The 18,051-nt window shown below is 36.8% G+C and overlaps 1 long non-coding RNA gene across 1 annotated transcript; it reads left to right on the top strand.

Moving 5' to 3' along the window:
• Positions 1-797: 797 nt before the first annotated feature.
• On the top strand, positions 798-16,641 carry LOC149257333 (uncharacterized). Its single transcript, XR_016256704.1, has 4 exons — positions 798-1,065; positions 1,184-1,436; positions 14,805-14,858; positions 14,965-16,641. It is a non-coding gene; the product is annotated as an uncharacterized LOC149257333 (long non-coding RNA).
• The last annotated feature ends 1,410 nt before the right edge of the window (positions 16,642-18,051 follow it).

Genomic DNA, 18,051 nt, shown 5'->3' with positions numbered 1-18,051 from the left:
CCCACTAAAAACCAAAACCATCAACTCCTCCCCATAAATTTAGGCCTAAAACCCACTAAAAACCAAACAATATATAAATCTACTGAATTACACCTCATAAATTTGAACGGCTCTTATCTACTCTATTAAGTCTATAAGTTATTAGATCTAACCTGATAAAACTTGATTAAACCCCACACATAGATATTCTTCATTGTAAAAGCAAAAAATATCATTGATGAGAAAGAAAAAGGGTTTCAAAGTAAAAAAGGATTTCAAACACGACGATCCCTCCCGGTGTTGAATCATGAGTATATGGATGACCATACTCGTTTTGCAGTGTTTTTGTTTTTCTGAAATTTACTTTTTTGTTTTTTTAATATTTAAATTAGTCAATGGCTAGGCTAGTGGAATGACTACGCTTGTCCTTTGAAAATGAGAGTGCCATTTACAGTTTGTTCGTAATCCCCTCTCTAACTGATATAAAAATAGTCAATTACTCATTCACTAACGCATTATGTTCATGGCATGATGCCTCGTTTCATCAAAATCAAATATATACGTATAAGCTTATTATGATACACTGCAATGTTCATCAATAAAAAAACATTTAAAAATATTAGTGAACTCTTCCCAAAATAAATTAGAACTATTTTTAAAAATGTTTATATCTAGATTGGAACTCTTTCCAAAATAAATTAGAATTATTTTTTTCCCAAAAAACAGTTCTTCCTTATTCAAAGCATGAAATCAACACTTTTCTTCTTAAAACCTGCTTGTAAGCTTTTAGATCAGACATTTCTTTACTGTTATCACCGTTTAAGTCATTTAATTAATTTTGTGTACATATTTTCTTGTTCTCCGTTTCAGGGGTTTCAGCTGGAAGACAGAGCCGTTACAAAGCTTGAGCAGAGTCATTCCCATACAGCCCAGTACTGCGATTCCAGCGCAAAAGAACGAAGAGTCAGAAAGCACCGGAAAAATAAAAAGAAAACTGTTCAAAAGCTTCCCCAGTGGCTTCGTAAAAGATGGATAAGGGAGATAAGATACCGAGAATCTGGCGCGACAGCAGGGTCAAAGGATAAGGTATATTTTTAGCGTTCAATAGACGAACGCTTGTGGTGCTTCGTAAAGAAACTTAGGTCATAATAAATAAAATATGTCTCATTTTTATTTACACCAATAAAATGGTTGTTTACTGTAGTATTATGTCCAAAAATCTACCGGCTTTCGATTCCGGTCTCTGCGGGAAGTTACATTGTACCTATATTCTGGTGAGAAACCGAAGCCGAAGTATAGGTCACTGGAAAGCCAAAAATATGAAGCATTTGCGGCTCCACCATCAACAAATTCATTGATTTTTAAGACTCCCGATTTAAATTCGAGTCCTCAAAGAGTGCCGGGATTGGAATATGTGAATTCTCTTTCCAAATCAAAACAACAACGTCCTGCTTCAGGTATTGTCTCAAATCTAGCGAACGTTGGATCTGTTCTTATCAATGTGATATATTCTTCTGTTGTCTGCATTCTCAAAAAACTTTTTTTTGGCTTGCTACTTGCTACTTCTTACATGTGTAGATGCTGCGTATCAATATATATTAGTATTTAGGATTATTTTGAAAAGATGTTCATGTTTAAAAAGATGCTTGTTTAAAAGATCTGAAACTAGGCTGAAAATTGAGCACTTTGCATGGAGAGATTTTGAATTTAGTCGACCGACTGGATTTTGGTTATTAATAAAAGCAGTGCAATTCAATTCGAGATTGAGAAATATGAAGTATACGAGCTTTTGGGTGAATTAGGTTTCTAGGACGACTCTTCACATTTCGGTTTGAGCAATTAATCCTTCTTGACTTCAGCAAGGAATCGCCTATAACAAGGAATTGCCTAATACTTGTAAAGAGACTTTCAAAATAATAATGCACTCGGGCAACTCTTAATTTAGGCGCAGAAAGCTCTCACGTGGCAGGGATCAATAATCTCCAATTCACGATGAGGAGTCGTCGAGAATTGACTGAAGCACAAGGACCTGAAACGGATTAGATGATAGCGACACTTTTGTTTGTGTTCCGATGGCTTTCTTTTGATTATGCACAGCCTCAGCTTTTGAAGACCCGGGGACAATTAATAACGAGCTGTACAACTGTTGGTGAGGCCACAAAGTCCGAGGAGGTAGAATTTGTTGATTTTTTATAGTTTTCTTAACCGATAATTACTTTTAATGATATTCATTCAGTTGTATTTACATTTATCATTAAACAATTACATAAAAGATTTTCAATAGTAAAACAGTAGAATCATAAAGAGATAGTGAAACAAGAACATAAGATTTTTACCCTGAGAAAAGCCATGGGGAAAACCCAATAATTTTTTTCTGTGGAGAAATTGTTCACTCAACACAGATACATCTAAGTGAAACAAAAGTCAAACTTACAACCCTTGTCACACAGCCAAATTGCCTACCAGACAAGATGATCTGCTGCTCAACAAATTCGACCTTCTTCTTCTCTCAGGAAAGATTCGGTTTTGTTGCCCAGGGAAGCTCATAAACTCTGCCACAAATTCGTTCTTTTATTTGCCTCAGATTTATCTTCTTTTCTTGCCTCATATTTGACTTCTTCTCAGCCTCAGCTGCGACTTCTTCTTTGCCTCAGATTTGACTTCTTGTTTTACACAATTACACAGAAGGTCAGTAGAATAGTAGAATCATAGAGAGACAGCCCAACCAGAACAAAAGATTTTTACCCCAGGAAAACTCACACTCCAGCCGAACAAAAACACAAGATCTTTACCCTAAGAAAACTCACACTCACTTGGGGAAAAACCCAACAACCTTTTTCCTTAGAGAAATTGTTCAAGTCAACCGAGATACATCTAAACAAAAGTCAAACTGGTAGCCCTGGTCACCTGGTCAAACTGCCTACTAGACAAGACAACCTGCCGCTCAACCAATTCAGCCTTCTTTTTCTCTCAGGAAAGACTCGGTTCGTTGTTGTGTGCAAATTTGGAAATTCTTGTCGATGTCATGGAAATGTTGGTTACTTTCTGATGTTGTAGCTGGAGATGCCTTTTAGACATCTATGTCAAATGTAACTAGACATGAAGCTTGGACAGTGTTTGGAAATTTGCCTGAATATAATGCTGTTTCCTAGAATGCATTGGTTGTTAGATATTTGCTGAATGGGTATCCCAGATATTTGTAAAGGTCTTTCAAGAAAGGGCAGAACAGGATGTTGTCTCATGGAATGCAATGATTGTGGGATATGTGTAGAGTTGGAAGCTCTGGCACTTTCTCAGAAATGTAATTGACTGACATGGAGCCATATGTGGACAGATTTTGATGTGTGCTTGCATGTGTCAATTTGGTAGCTTCGAGACATGAAAAGCTTGCCACAAATGTATAATTAGATATGGATTTCAATCTGATGATTTTGTGATTGCTTTCCTTATAACGTGTCTGAAACGCAAGACCATAAATGATGCACACCAGGTCTATAATAGAAGGCCTAGATGAGTTGGGTTGTCATGAATGCAATGATCTTAGGATATGCAATGAATGGATTTGAAAACTAGGATCTCATTCGCTTGAGGAGATATTACATCATACTGGACAATGCTAAATTTGTGTGTATCTTGTCTTCTTGTATCCATGTAAGCTTGATGAAAAGTGGTTCAAAATACTTTCATTGCATGAGTCTGGATTATTACATAGAACCACAACTGGAGAACCATGTGTGCATGATTGATCTTCCTCACCATTCTGGGCACCTGAATCATCTTCTTTAAAGCTGAATGGATCCCCTATGATATAGGTTCTAGAGAGTAAGCCATCGAGGCCCTTCCTATAAAAGTGTTGAGGATTAAAGCCATTGCAGTGGATTAAATTTTAAAGGACAAAACTCTCAGAACCAGCAGGCCCTTACAGAAGCGGAAGATAAACTAGAGGTCATACATGAGACCTAACAAATGTTATGTTCTGATGCGAGTCTAGAAGAAGATAGAAGCAAATTTCTAGCTTGGGAAGAGGCATTATGGAGATAAAAAGCTAAGGCAGAGTGGTTGAAAGGAGGAGAATAAAACTCTTACCTTTTTTCACATGTATGACATCAATGGCCTTGTTGATTCTGTCTTTCTTTAAAGATGTTGTTAAAGTGCGTGTGGATCACTACATGAAGCCAGATAAGTTGAATATTTCTGAAATTTTCCTATACATCTCTCTTTTGAACAGATTGCTCTTAGATGAGCAAAATGATTCACTCAATGCCCACGTCAGTGAAGAGTATCCTTAAAAGGTATAAAAACTCTTTTCAAGGTGATAAATCTTTAGTCATAGATGGCTGGACCATTGAGCTTTTGGAAGGTTTCTTTAAAGAGATAAGGGAATACTTGTCACTAGTTGTTGAAGAACCAAGATCCATGGGGAATGACTTTCGTTCTTTCAACTCCACCTTCATTGCGAACAACCTCAATATGAATAAGCCCCTTCTCTTTCACGCAAATTGGCCCATCTCATTAACGATTATGCAGATGTGTTTACAAAATTGTGCCAAAGTAATGAAGGCTATCATCTCTGATGAGCAGTTTGGTTTTCTTCCAGGAAGGCAGATTTTTGATATGATGGGAATTTCCCAAGGTGCTCCACACTATTAAATCAAGGAATACTACCTCCTCCGTCATCAAGTTGAATCTCTCAAATACATATGATAGAGTGGATTCAATTTTCTTAAGATTGTAATTGATGCTTCACATAGGGTTTGGTATCCACTTTGTCAATTGGATAGGTAAGTGCATATCTACAATATCATACGTTGCCTTATAAATGGGTCACCTTATTTTTTCCAGCCACAGAGAGGATTTAGTCAAGACGCGCCCTGTCACTTTTACTCTTCTTATTAGTGCCAAAGGTTCTCAGTAGAATTTTGAAGAGTCTAAACGAAGGATGACAAATAAAAGTAATTCAAGTGACCAAAGAACTCACTATCACCCATATACTCTTTGTATAGGATATTATGGTTCTTCCCGGGAGGCAAAAATGATAGGAAATGTTCTTCTTCAATGCTGTATAGCTACATGAATAAAGACCTACCTTTAAAATTCAACCATAACCTTGCACCAGATTGATGGTCCAACTTCTATTAGAATTAAGATTTTGTTTCTATTTAAAGTTACAGAATTTGAAGAGACTACAAAGTATTTGGGTTTTCACTTGAAGGAAAATAACTACTACAAAGACTGGCTATGGCTATTTTTAAAGACTGAAAAAGGGTCATTTTTTTATATAACAGGTGGATATTCATAAGAGGGAGCCTGACCCTTGTTAAAAGCATGTTTGAGGTCACACCTATTTATCAGACGTCTTTTCCTTCAATACCCACAGACATACTAAACAAGATAATGAAAATGTGCTCCAGGTATGTTTGGGCAGGAATGAGAGAATATGGTGGCATACTTTTAGTTAAATGGAAAACACCATTAAGGCCTAAGAAGTAGTGAAGCTGGGGGTTCAAAGTTTTCTCTCCATTTTTAGAATCGTTGGCTACAAAGGTAATGCGGAGAGTCCTCTTTATTGAAGTTTTGTGGCAGAGTGTGATGAAGTGGAAATATATTGAACCATCAATCCTGGAGGACTGGATAAGATACCCTAGAAAATCGATTTCTGGATGATCTATAGTATGGAAAGAGGTACTAAAGATTTCTCAATCATTGGTGATCGTCTTTCCTAGCTAATTGGAAACGGACAGAAGGTCCATATTGGAACGAACTGATTCATGGATAGGAGGCCTCCATATGTCAAGCATCTCACAACGTTTGATTGCCCTCTTACATTTCTTAAAATTGGTTTTATTTGGAAGCATTTTATGACAGGAACAATGAGGATGCAAGCCAGGTAGGACTCAACAAGGATTTGGCACTAGAGTGGAACCGATATGTCTCTGCCCCCTAGTTGGATTATATAAGATTAAGAGATTAACCAAACAGTCTTGTATGGGTTGAAAATGAAATAGGAAATGACTACAAGGTTAATCTAAGATACCTTGCAGCTCTTAAAAAAAGGAGGAAAAGGATATTTCAAACTGGCAGCATATTTGAAAGCTTTAGCCGCCCTTAAAATATCATGATTTCTTACGACTTTTCCTCGAAGAAAACAATAAAATCTTTGATCTGGGATATACTACAAAAAAAGATGGCAGAGTCCTGGGAGTTGCCCATTATCTATGGAAAATTATGCAAGCATCAATCAGATTTCTGTTCAATGTTATTTTACTGAAGTGGTATGTAGTGCTACAAAATCTATCACTAGTGGCAAAGGGGTATGGTATGAAGACACAGAAGAAACATCAGAAATTTGGTTGGAATATCAAGAGGTAAGATCTGAAGCACATCGACCTCTTCCATGTTTTATTTTATGGGTGGTATGGCTAACTAGGAATGAATTCCTATTCCAAGGAGCTTGTAAATAACCATACAAAATCTTTTGCAAACTTAAACGAGCCTATCTACTGTTTGAGAAACCAAAAAAGGTGAAAAAGTATTGATTTGTTGTAGATCCAAGAATAGAGACATCAAGTATTCATGTGTATTTGAAGGTACCTCAAAATATCGAGGTTCACCTTTCTGACTTCCACAAAATCAGATTTGAATGTGTTTTGTGCAGTGGCGCACAATCACCTATGAATAAATCAAGGTCTTATCTATTTTGATGAAATTATCCTTGGAAGGAGGACTCGGGGTCATCAATATTTATGGATACTATTTACTGGTGGTGGAATGGCTAAGGGGAATTAGAATGCAAAGAAATATAGATGTATTTGATAGTTTTCAACACGTGAAAGAAATCAAATTAAGCTTCACTAAAATCCACATTTGTCACATCTATTGAGAGCACAACCATGATCCAAACAAGCTTGTCGCAAGATCCAAGCTCTCTCCTTGTAAGACTTTTTAAGATGGGGATTGATTTCTGAGAGATTTGAAAAATCTATGTAATGGGTAGTTTTCATTTTCGATGATCTATTTTGGAGTTTTATGGAGGCTTTGTTTGTGAACTCTATAACTGAGCTTATGCACCTTAATGTTTTGTCAAAAAATCATTTGTATTCCTTATTATTTTAAATAATGGAAGGGATTATGTTATATTTCTTGGAAAAGCACTATAAATATATACAATAGACATTAGTCATAAAGCTAGAAATCATGGATGGTACATTAAAATATGATAAAATAATATTAGGGGCATCAATTAACATGATAAAAGACACCACAATGATCCATTACATCGACTTTTATGATTCAACTGGCCTTGATGGACCCATAGGACCCATTATGTTGTGATAAGGGAACAACATGCCCTCCCTCCTTAAGAGATTTGTCCTTTAAGCATTAAGATGATTTCAAATAGTAAGAATTCCTCTTATTTTTTCTTAGTGCTTTCCATGCTTAATTATCTATCCATCCATTTGTAACTATTATTGGTGCCAATCCTTGATAATCTAACGCTACTAGGTTGTTTTCTTTTTATTCCATGTATTATCATCATTTTTCCAATTTGTTGTAGTTTTTAGTTTTATCATATACTTGTTCCTTGGCTTTTGAGTACATGAATTCCATTGGTTCTTCCATTTATTTTCTTTGAACGAGGTTACCGATATGCACTTTCCTGTATTCATTATAGGCGTTCCTAGTAATGAGGATATCAATATTGTTTCACCTTTTAAGGTTTTTCTCCATCATTCACAACATTATCATTAATCTTCCTTACTAGTATAGTACCGTGCCCTAGCTTATGTTCTTGATCTTTGATTGTGGTCACTTCTGAGATAATACTATCATATTTTGTCTTTAACCATGATCTCTACTTCAAGTGTAAGAAATTTGTGGCAACCTTGTTATATCTTCTATTCCTTCCCCTTTTGAAACTGAATTATTGTACCATCCATCAACTTTGTTTATCCATCTTCATGTCCTTTTTTAATTTTTATTTGTCTTCATCTCTATTTAAGGCTTCATCAAACTTATAACATATTCCCTCTTCAACTCTCTTGCTCATCTCATCAAGTATGAGCTTTGGTTCGTTAACCTCAACAACCTTTGATAATTACTTCCTAGAAGATTAAATCTACTAAATAAAAGACATGGATGAGAATTTAACACTTAATAAAATATAACGACGGAAGCAAAATGATCGCACCAATTTCATACACATGCACACATAAATTTTCCCTTCAAAATCTGTTGTTTCTCTAATTTAATTCTACAACATACAAGGGCTCCCTTCTTGGGGTAATGGCCATTTGAGGAAAAATACTAATACAACAAGAACTTGGAATTAATTCAATTGATCAAACCATTTGTACTTCAATTTGCTAGCTGATTTGAACCCATCGCTTACTGCCCCTTGCACTCTTCCTCACACCCTGCACACTGGAATGAATATCCTTCACCCAATCACTGAGTTCTAACACTCACCGTCTTGTGTTCAAAGATGTGTATTCTCCCTTAGCCTAGCCTTCTTTTTAAAAGTTCGAGTTATTGATTGAATCCACAACCATAATCTCCAAAGTGATTGATGGTTGAGATTAGATCTCAAGAACACTTTAGATCAATGATTGAGATTCATCTAATTCATTAATGTAAATAACCATTGTATTTCATTATATTAACTCACTTTATCTTTTAAAAGTCAATTACTTTAATTAATTAACTGCTAAGATTAAGGGTCAATTAGGTGACTTTCACATGCCTAAACACATAGGCTTCTTTGGAAGTACCTTCCCAAGCTATTCTTTTTTGTTTGTTTGTTTGTTTTAATCTAGGATAATCAATGACTGGTGAGAGTTATCCCGAACAGGCCTAGGATCAAATCCAACTAGCTGCCACTATAAACCTAGGCTAGGTGCAACAACCTACAAGCCGCACACAATAGCAATTAACTTATGCCTTAACAAGAGCCGAGACGTCTGCTTGGGGGTCACCTACTCTTCTAGCCAAGACACAACAGGCCATATACTCAATGAGATTTGAACCTCCATCTCATGGGTTTCACCCAACGAAACTTACCGTTAAACCCCATATCAACACTCCCTCTTAGTGAGGAAGGCAACATCTCCTTCAGTAGCAAGGTAACCCTTGCCTCCCAAGGCAAGAAGTTAGATGCTCCATCCAACCTATCCTCAAATCTAAGACTAGATGTTTCCATTTCTAGATTCGACAATAACTTTCTTGTGCTAAGTCATAGCACCCACAAGAAAAAATAATGCTACTAGTTTATAGATATGCTAAGATTTCTTATGGTTATGTGTTTTGGTCCTTTGAAAACCCCCACAAAAAAATATTTTATGTCAAACCTTCAATTGGTAAGGTCTCCCTCTGTCCCTCTGAAGGATGACCTCCACTAATCAGTATTGGTTGCATTGATAACTTTGTTGGCACTTATAGATATCATGCCCATGTACCCGTTGTACATTGTAGTTGTTGTCACCATGCTACTGCACTACATGTACAAACTAGTATGAATTTACAGCCCAAACTTCTCTTCTATCAACCTCCACACATCCTTCGGCTTTTGTGGCTACTATATGGAACTCTGTGGCTATGTATAATAGTGTATGGTTCCCCCTGCACACTAACGACTTCATGCACATGATCTAATGGCTTCCAGTGTTTGCATCCCTTAACTTGGCTGTTGTTGGGATCTTTTTACATGTCTCAGACTTGGTGACAATCCTTTCTTGTTTTTTGCACGTGGATTGGCAGCTAGAAGTTGTCTTTATTTTACTTTTAGCTCGTGCTCTAGCCCATCACGACCTTTTTTTGTTAGTTGCACTTGATGCCTATGGCTACAATCCACTTTTTATGTTTCAAACTCATTTGTTTTTCGCCATTACAACCTTGGTGGAAGCTGGAAGCCCCCACCACCCACCCACCCCCTTTTTGTTTTTCTCAATCACCATATGGTTAGCCTTTACTACAAAGTTGGACAACTACCACTTTAATATCTCTCTTAGGCATTGTATGACATATGGCCAACCTTGAATGCAATTTTTTGCCTGGCTGCGTCTGCCTATGGCTTGATTCGTACAATCTCTGACTCCTGCACGAATGTCTCTTGTGCATTAACTTCTGGTTGATTCTTTCTGTGCTTTGTGGATCAATCTTCTTGTGCAACTCTTATAGATTAGTCTTCAGAGGTTGTGCTTTGATACCATGCTAATTTCTAACCCCAATGATTTGGTTAATTACTTCCCAATAGATTAGATCTATTGACCCAAAAAAATGTGTAAGATTTTAACATTTAAATAGAATATAACAACTGAAGGGAAATGATTATACAAATCTCATACACATGTACAAATAATTTCTTCCCTTCAAAATTTGTTGTTTCATTAATTAAAGTCTATAGCATACAAGGGCTTTGTTCCTGGGATAATGGCCCTATGAAGAAAAATACATGTGACCCAACAAAATGGGTAACCCCATAGGATAAAACTTTTGCCCTCCACTTGATAGCCAACCGGTCAGCCAGACAACCAACAACCCCTGAGAGCCACCATTACTGATGATATGCCATATATCTCCCCCACTTGCATTAGTGATGTGTTTCTTACCCATCTAGATTAGCATTTGGGCAAAGGTGGGCAACCACTCACAAGGTATTTTATCATTTTGCATTTGAGTTACTTGTTTGTCTTTGGGCATTTAGTATGGATTATGGGGTGATCTGGATGATTAGCAGACCTTGACTGCATTCTTGATCTCTCACCTTACTTGGGGGGTTAATATTTGATCCTAGTTTGTTGGGACTTTCCTTAAGGACCACTGGGTTATAGGAGGGGCACTACTTGGAATGCCATGATTGAGATAACATGTTCCATCTTCCCTATGTCACACTTAACACCTTCCATCCTACACTACAAGTCCATATCTCGCCTCCATTCTTTGGGTACAACTTGTCATTGGTTCTTGGGGACTTGGCACTCATATGTTCACATACCTTGAGTAGGGCCCAATTTTTTTTCCCTGGGAGGTTGATGCAACTAAAAGAAACAAAAAGAAATGTTAAAATGCAAAAGATGGCCAGGGATAGAAGAATTAGCAGGTGGGAAAAATCCTAGCATGAACTCTACCTTCCAAATATGTCTATCACCCAATTCCTGAGCACATGTTGCTCCATTTTATCATAAAGGAGCCCTTGCATGTCCCAACCCTGATGAGCGATAAATTGACTCATCTTAAAGGGCTAATAAAATTGCTACTTCATACAAAGCAAGCTCTAACCCTTGAGCTATAAGTGGTAATACAAGGGAAAATCCAGAAGTAAAAGGCGCACAAGAGGGGTGGAAAAACCAAGGCTGAAATGGTAACTCATGCATTTACGAATGCTCCCTCCTCACATCTATACACTCAGGATGTAGACACCCCCATCATCTGGCACCCTTGACCATGACACTTGGCAATGAAGTCTTATCCCCTCTATTGCCACATTACTATTTACTAACACCTAATAATTGAGGGGTGGACTAGGGAAATGCTACTTCCCCTTAGTGTTTGGAAGCGCCTAATAAGGTTGACCTTTAGCCACCCCTACCTAGGGAAAAACACCTTTGCAAGTTCAGGGCCCTGATTTTAATAAGGGATCCTTGTTTGAAGTATTAAATTTTCCTTAACATTCAAGTTTGGTTCACTAAGATGCATTATTGATCTTTGTCCCTAATGACTAGTTTCTTTCACTAGAATCCATGTTGTTCTTGTTAGGTGGTTCTGTAGCCCAAGTGTTGGGCACCCACTCCACATGCACCCCGACCCTTTCGAGGAGTACATTGGCACAAACAAGTGAACCATTGAGAGTAAGGAGCCTCCTAGCAACATCATCAATGACACATGTCCCAGAGCACCCCCAGTGCCCAAGACATTGGTTGAATTTGACCCAGGTTTGAGGATTCTTAAGGATGGCACAACTGGACCCAGCATGCCCCTAGGTTGGTCTTGACACAACTGGACCTAGCATGCCCCGAGGTTGGTCTTGACACAACTTGAAGGAAAACAATTGATTAAGAGCCCAGATGAGGATGATCTCACACTAAGAGACTAGGGAGGGTTTGTTGCACCAAAGGAAGCCCTAACACTAGAGGAGGCCACTTCCAACAGTTGGAGACCCATGGAAACCACTTTGTGGCACCCCAATTAGATCTTAGGACCCCAACTCTCAAATCATGAACTTCACAGGAATCTACACCTTCTTGGACACCTCATCACCCTTGGACATGGCATTTGGAGCATTTACTATTGATGACATTAGCATGAGAGTGCCTACAACTCACATGTGTGGACAAATTAGGGCACATTTTGATATAGCTAGTCGGTTGGCTTGTAATTCTAGGACATTTTAGCATCAAACTTGTTTTAGGGTCTTTGTTAGGCTTATTATTAGTCCTAATCCTCATATAAATAGAGGATAGGCTCATTGTATTGGATCATCATCACTTGTGACTTATTTTGGCCCTCTTAGAGATTTTTAATCTTCTTGTTTTCTTGTGGAGATGTGACTTTATAGTGTATTTTTCTATTTGGAGCTATTTCTTTGGTCTCGAAGATGTTATTTTGGAGCAATAAAGGCTTGTTCATGCATTCTATCTTGTAAGTGTACTTTGGATTTGATAATTTTTTTTTGTGTGTTTAATATATGGAATGGTTGATTATCTAGGGTTTCTAATTTGCTAGTTATTGTTGAAAATCATTGTACTGAATCTAGATGATAGCATTGTATGCATTACTCACCCATAGAATGTGAATGGCAATCCCATTGGTGAATCTTTAAACTAGCTCTCCCAATTGACTTTGCTCCCTCACAAAAGTGATAGCTAGGGTTTTGAAACATAGGGTTTTATTATTCCCTTACTCCTTGCCAAAATTTAGCATATTTTACACTCCCATAGACTCCATCATCCCAAGGGCTAGACCCTAGCCTTGGTAACTTTGTTGATCACCTACAAAACTTCACTTAAATCACATTATGTCTCTCTAAATCTGATTTTTGACCCCTTGAGGATAAGTCGCTAGCTAGCGCTAGGGCATGAAATTTTACTAGGGTTGAAGACTTTGACTTGTAGAAGGATTCAACATTGGAAGGAGTGTTGGTTGCATCAATATTAGCCCCTTGTAGTAGCTAATCTATCCATTTCAAAGCTAAATTCTTTATGTCCTAGGTAGATCTTGCTCTAGAAAAACCCTAGTTTGCCCTTCTCGTTCCTTAATTTGAAGGTATTGATTGTTTGGAAGCCTTTTCTTGGCCTTGTGACTCTAGGTTGATCCTTTTGGCTTGCTATTTCTAAAGCTCTATATCATTCGTCCCCTGAATAGGCCTCATTAGAGGAAGCGAATTGCCCCATCATGCTTGATGAGCCTTGTTCTTAGGAAGAGTTGTCCTCTGCAAACCTATCTTGTCACCTTATCCCTTGGATTTAACATCTCTCATGGATGACCTAATAAGGGCAAGCCTCCCTAGTGGTGAAAGTACATAAACGAGCATGAGGTAGTGGCTATGGTGACAGTGGGCCACACCTCATTGTTGTCCCTTGGTCTAGTTTTTGCCTTGTGAGCCCCCCTCACAAGACCTGCTAGATTTTGAGGCAACGCCTTTGGTGTCGTTGCCGGGGAGTATATTAGTCAACCTCTTGGTGGGTTTAAAGATTAAACTTCACCTTTCTTTGAAGAGAAAAAGTCATAATGAAAATCTGGATTCTCTTCTAGTGACCCCAACAGAACTTGACCATGGAAGTAGCTACTTAAACCCCCTTAACTTATCATCGAAGAAATGGTGAGTCTCCTGGTATTCCTTTTATGGATAGGGTAAGCTGTGTCCACTATCCCCCTGAGGTGGCATTGAAGGTGAATATTTGAGGCCATTTATTTCCCCTCCAATGACGTTTGATAAATTTTGGAGAATTGACCAATCCCTTTGCCTCCAGGATCATCACTCCCTACAACTTTGCAATTGGATATGTCCTTTGGCAATATACCATCACTTTTGTTCTTATTAGGGTTTGTAAACTTGTGTTTCTTATCCTTATTACAAGTGTTTTTTATGCCTCTCTTTTGACTTTTATAATTTATCTTTTTTATTTAGCATTACAAAGTTTTTTGAGAATTATCTGAAGGATTAAAAGGCATTGCTGTTGAAGAGCATGTCAAAATAAGTTTTGAGAAGTGCATCCCTATCTAACACTGATATATTATAGAACAAACTGTTCAAAGATCATTAAAGTATAAACTAATTTGCACTTTTCTTATCTAACTTCAGTGATTTGTCGAAACATGATTTTGATCTCTATTTTCTTGAACATTTTGATGCTTTAAAGCTTATTCGTGTTATTTGTTCAGACATATCTTTGACTGCTTGACTGTTGTGTATGTCTTATTTTAAACTTTCCTTAAAAGCTTATTCTGTGGAATTCTGAAATTTTAGGAAACACTCCTGATGTCTGTGAATCATGATTTAGTCAAAATCATTTATTTATAGACCAAATTGCTGTTGTGTTATTATTTTCTTCTGTTTGGCAATTTATAGAAGATTCTCTCGAGTATTCTGGAATCTGAACATGATTTTGATGTATTGGGGTTTTTCCAGACAGGTCTAACCTGTAGAAAATCTTCTGGTAAATTCAAACCTTGTATTTTTTGAACTAGAATCTTTTGTATGACCAACATGCTAGAAAATTCACTGGCATGAAATATTCACACTTTCTTTAACCATTTCTCCAACTATTTGCTATTTAAATTTTCATTTGCTTTTAAATAAGAAATGAAAGTTTCTTTATTTGTGCATGCAGTGGCAGTGTCCTATGTGCAAGGAGAATTATTCAATGGACAGCATCATTAATTTTGTAAGTAATTTGTTGCAATTTTTTGATGGGAACAGGATGATAAAGGAACATCAAATTTATGCTAATTCCTAACATGTCAAAACTTTATCATTATGTAATATGGCAGATGAAAAACTACTCTAAGGACGTAACTGAAGTTGAGGTGAAACCAGATGCTTCTTGGTATCCAACGGTTGAAGGTTATGCCAGTCTCTGTGAGCATTGGCATCAGCCAGATAGATCAATGACTATCTCAATTGGAAAAATTACACATCAGCAGGGAACCTTGAACCAAGTTAAATGTGAGAGTTGCCTTTAAAAATTGGAATAAAGAGGAATTGAGATGGTATCCAAACCTCGAAGGTTATGCCAGGCTCCATGAGCATTGGCATCGGCCAGATAGATCAATCATTATTTCAATTGGAAAAATTACACATCAACAGGGAAACTTGAACCAGGTTAAATGTGAGGGTATATTTGAAAGTCAGTTGCCTTTAAAAATTGGAATTAAGAGGAATTGAGATAGTTATTTGGGATTAGGTGGTGCTATCTTATCATCTACAGCAAATACTATGCCACGGATGGAAAAAGGGGAATATAAAGATCATGCGAGCCATCAGCTACAGTGCGACTGACACAAATGGAGACGATGAAGATCCAAGTATTAATCAAGAAGGAAGTGAGGACCTTGTCAGGGAATATAAAAACTGTGCCAGCCATCAACTACAGTGCAAATGATACAAATGGAGATGATGAAGATCCAAGTATCAATCAGAAAGAAAGTGGAAGTGAGAACCTCGACTTTTCAACAAATAATGATGCCAGGTTTTGACTCTTCATTCTTGAGACGTAATCAGAGTTTACAGAGAATTTCCAAGCATGTTTGTTCTGAACTCCAAAAGGACTCTGAACTAATAGTTCTAAGTGATTCAGAGGAAGAGAATGCGAATGATGTAAACATTGGTTAATCTATTGTTTCAGTTTTTGCTATTTCGGATACTTTGTGTCAAGGTGTAGAGTACCATTGAATTCCTATGAAGGTTTGCAGGAGGAATCACAGTTTGATTGCATTGGTATTACCTAAACCTTCATTCATCCGCACTTATTGGATCCTTTTCTGAAGTGATTTTGCTCCAGCATAGCATCAACGCTCCACTTGGTTATATTGGTGCTAATAGTGGTGAGTTCAATTTGTCAAATTGGTCCCCGTGCCCTCAGAATGTAGCATTTCATTTCTTTGGTACAAATCCAGATGTTTCAGGTACCTCAGTGTGCATATGTGGTACTTCTGACTCTTGTCAATATGTATGGTTTATTGGCTTCACAGCTGTAGGAGAACACAAGGGTGGGACCAACAATCCCTGACAGCAGCCGTTCGTTAGATTCTTCCCTGTGTTCCTTATACACTTCTTCCATGTTCAAGCACAGCCTGCACAAGCATATGTTCAAACTGATTATGGAGACCTGTAATCACATGTGACGATGTACAGACTAATTGGATTTCACTCAGTTTATGTAGCAGTAACAACTTGGGTAAGCCAGGTTTCAAGGAACCTGCTGCAGGAACACAGTGTAGACAATATCGTCTGCACTTGGGGAGATGGACTCCACTTATTAGCTATAGGTATACAAGGTCAAGGCATTGTATCTTCTATTCCTGAGTCGATCAAAGTAGACTGGAAAACTACTTCCTGATTAACAGTGTGCAGCATCTATACCATCGAATGTTAGTGATAATAGAACTGATGGAGCTTTAGCGTATAACCAAGGTTCTGATAACCCATTACGTCATCAATTTGTCAGATCAATTAGGCCTCGATTTTAAGTTTCTGTGGATTCAGATTCTAATTAGGTCGCAGCATTCAGCATCAACTCTGTCGCTGGTCTTGCATGCCCATCGAGGATTATGAGACCAGGATTTTATTTTATGATTTACGTAGAAAAATCACCCTTTCCTATGGTGTTTGTATGCAAAGGATACCCCAGTTTTAATGCAGTAGCAGGTGCTGAAGAACTTTTGTAGTAATGGATGTAAGCCTTTTGATGCCTAAAGATGTATGACAGACTCGATGCTGCAATGATGCAAAGATGATGTTTTTTCTTGGTGAGTTTTGGCAAAGATGATGTTTAGATGTCTCTACGAGCATTGTGGAGAGGAATCAGAAAATTCCTATTGTGCTTTGCTTAACTTCATAATGGAAGCATATTTTTATCATGACAAATAATTTCCCTATGGACTGGACTTTGAACACAAAACCAACTCTCAACAAATATGAAGGGGCCTTAATTGTGTTTTGTTTTCTTATTATTCTTGCATGATGGATAAATCTGGAAAAGCTTATTGCCTCCAGAGGAGATGTTATCCTGTTATCCTGTAAGGTACATTAAACAAATTTAAATATATATATAGACCATTTAATAAACTTGTCAACACCTCATTCTAGCTATAAAACTTGTCAACACCTCATTCCTCAAAAATATTAGATTAGATTTTATCTATAATGTAAAAAATCATATAAGGTTATTTGCCAAAACGTGAAAACACAATCAACTCTTACTACGTGTGAAATGTTGCATGAAATTGGAATAGTTACAAAACTAAAATATTGCCTACAAAAATTAAGTAAATTGACATCATGGTTAAATGTGTTTGTGTGAGGTAATTAGTATTATATATATAAATTAATCAAATTAATATGATAGTTAAAAATATTTTATGTGAATTAAATTTTCTTAAAGTAAAACCAATAAGTATTTCTGAAATATAAATCATGTAATTTGATATGATAGTTAAAATGCTCTCGTGTGAGGTAAAATAAAATGTATCCAAGTAAAAATTAATTGGTATCTCATATATATAAATTATGTAAATTATAAATGTTTTTGTCTAAGTTAAAAGCAAATGTTTAATGATAATAATATTTTAAAGGGAAAACAATGCTTCAATAAATTGTGTAAATAGATATTATTGTTAAAATGTATTTGTGTGAGATTTCTTTTTTATCAAAGTAAGAAATAATGAATATTTAAGAGATATAAAAAATTAAGATCATTGTTAGAAATATGAGTGTATAATATGGATGCATAATTTAATTAAACTCAAATTATTCAAATTTGTAAACTATATTCCATTATAAGAAAAGAGGAAAATTAATGAAGAATAATTTAAATGTAAAACAAAGTTATGTTATTTTAGATAATTGAAACCAACCTA

Source organism: Pinus tabuliformis, chromosome 6 (assembly GCF_031772625.1).
Source record: "Pinus tabuliformis cultivar Carrire ecotype Pingquan chromosome 6, CPIR1, whole genome shotgun sequence".
Classification (NCBI taxonomy): Eukaryota; Viridiplantae; Streptophyta; class Pinopsida; order Pinales; family Pinaceae; genus Pinus; species Pinus tabuliformis.
This window is presented reverse-complemented; position numbering and strand designations above follow the sequence as displayed.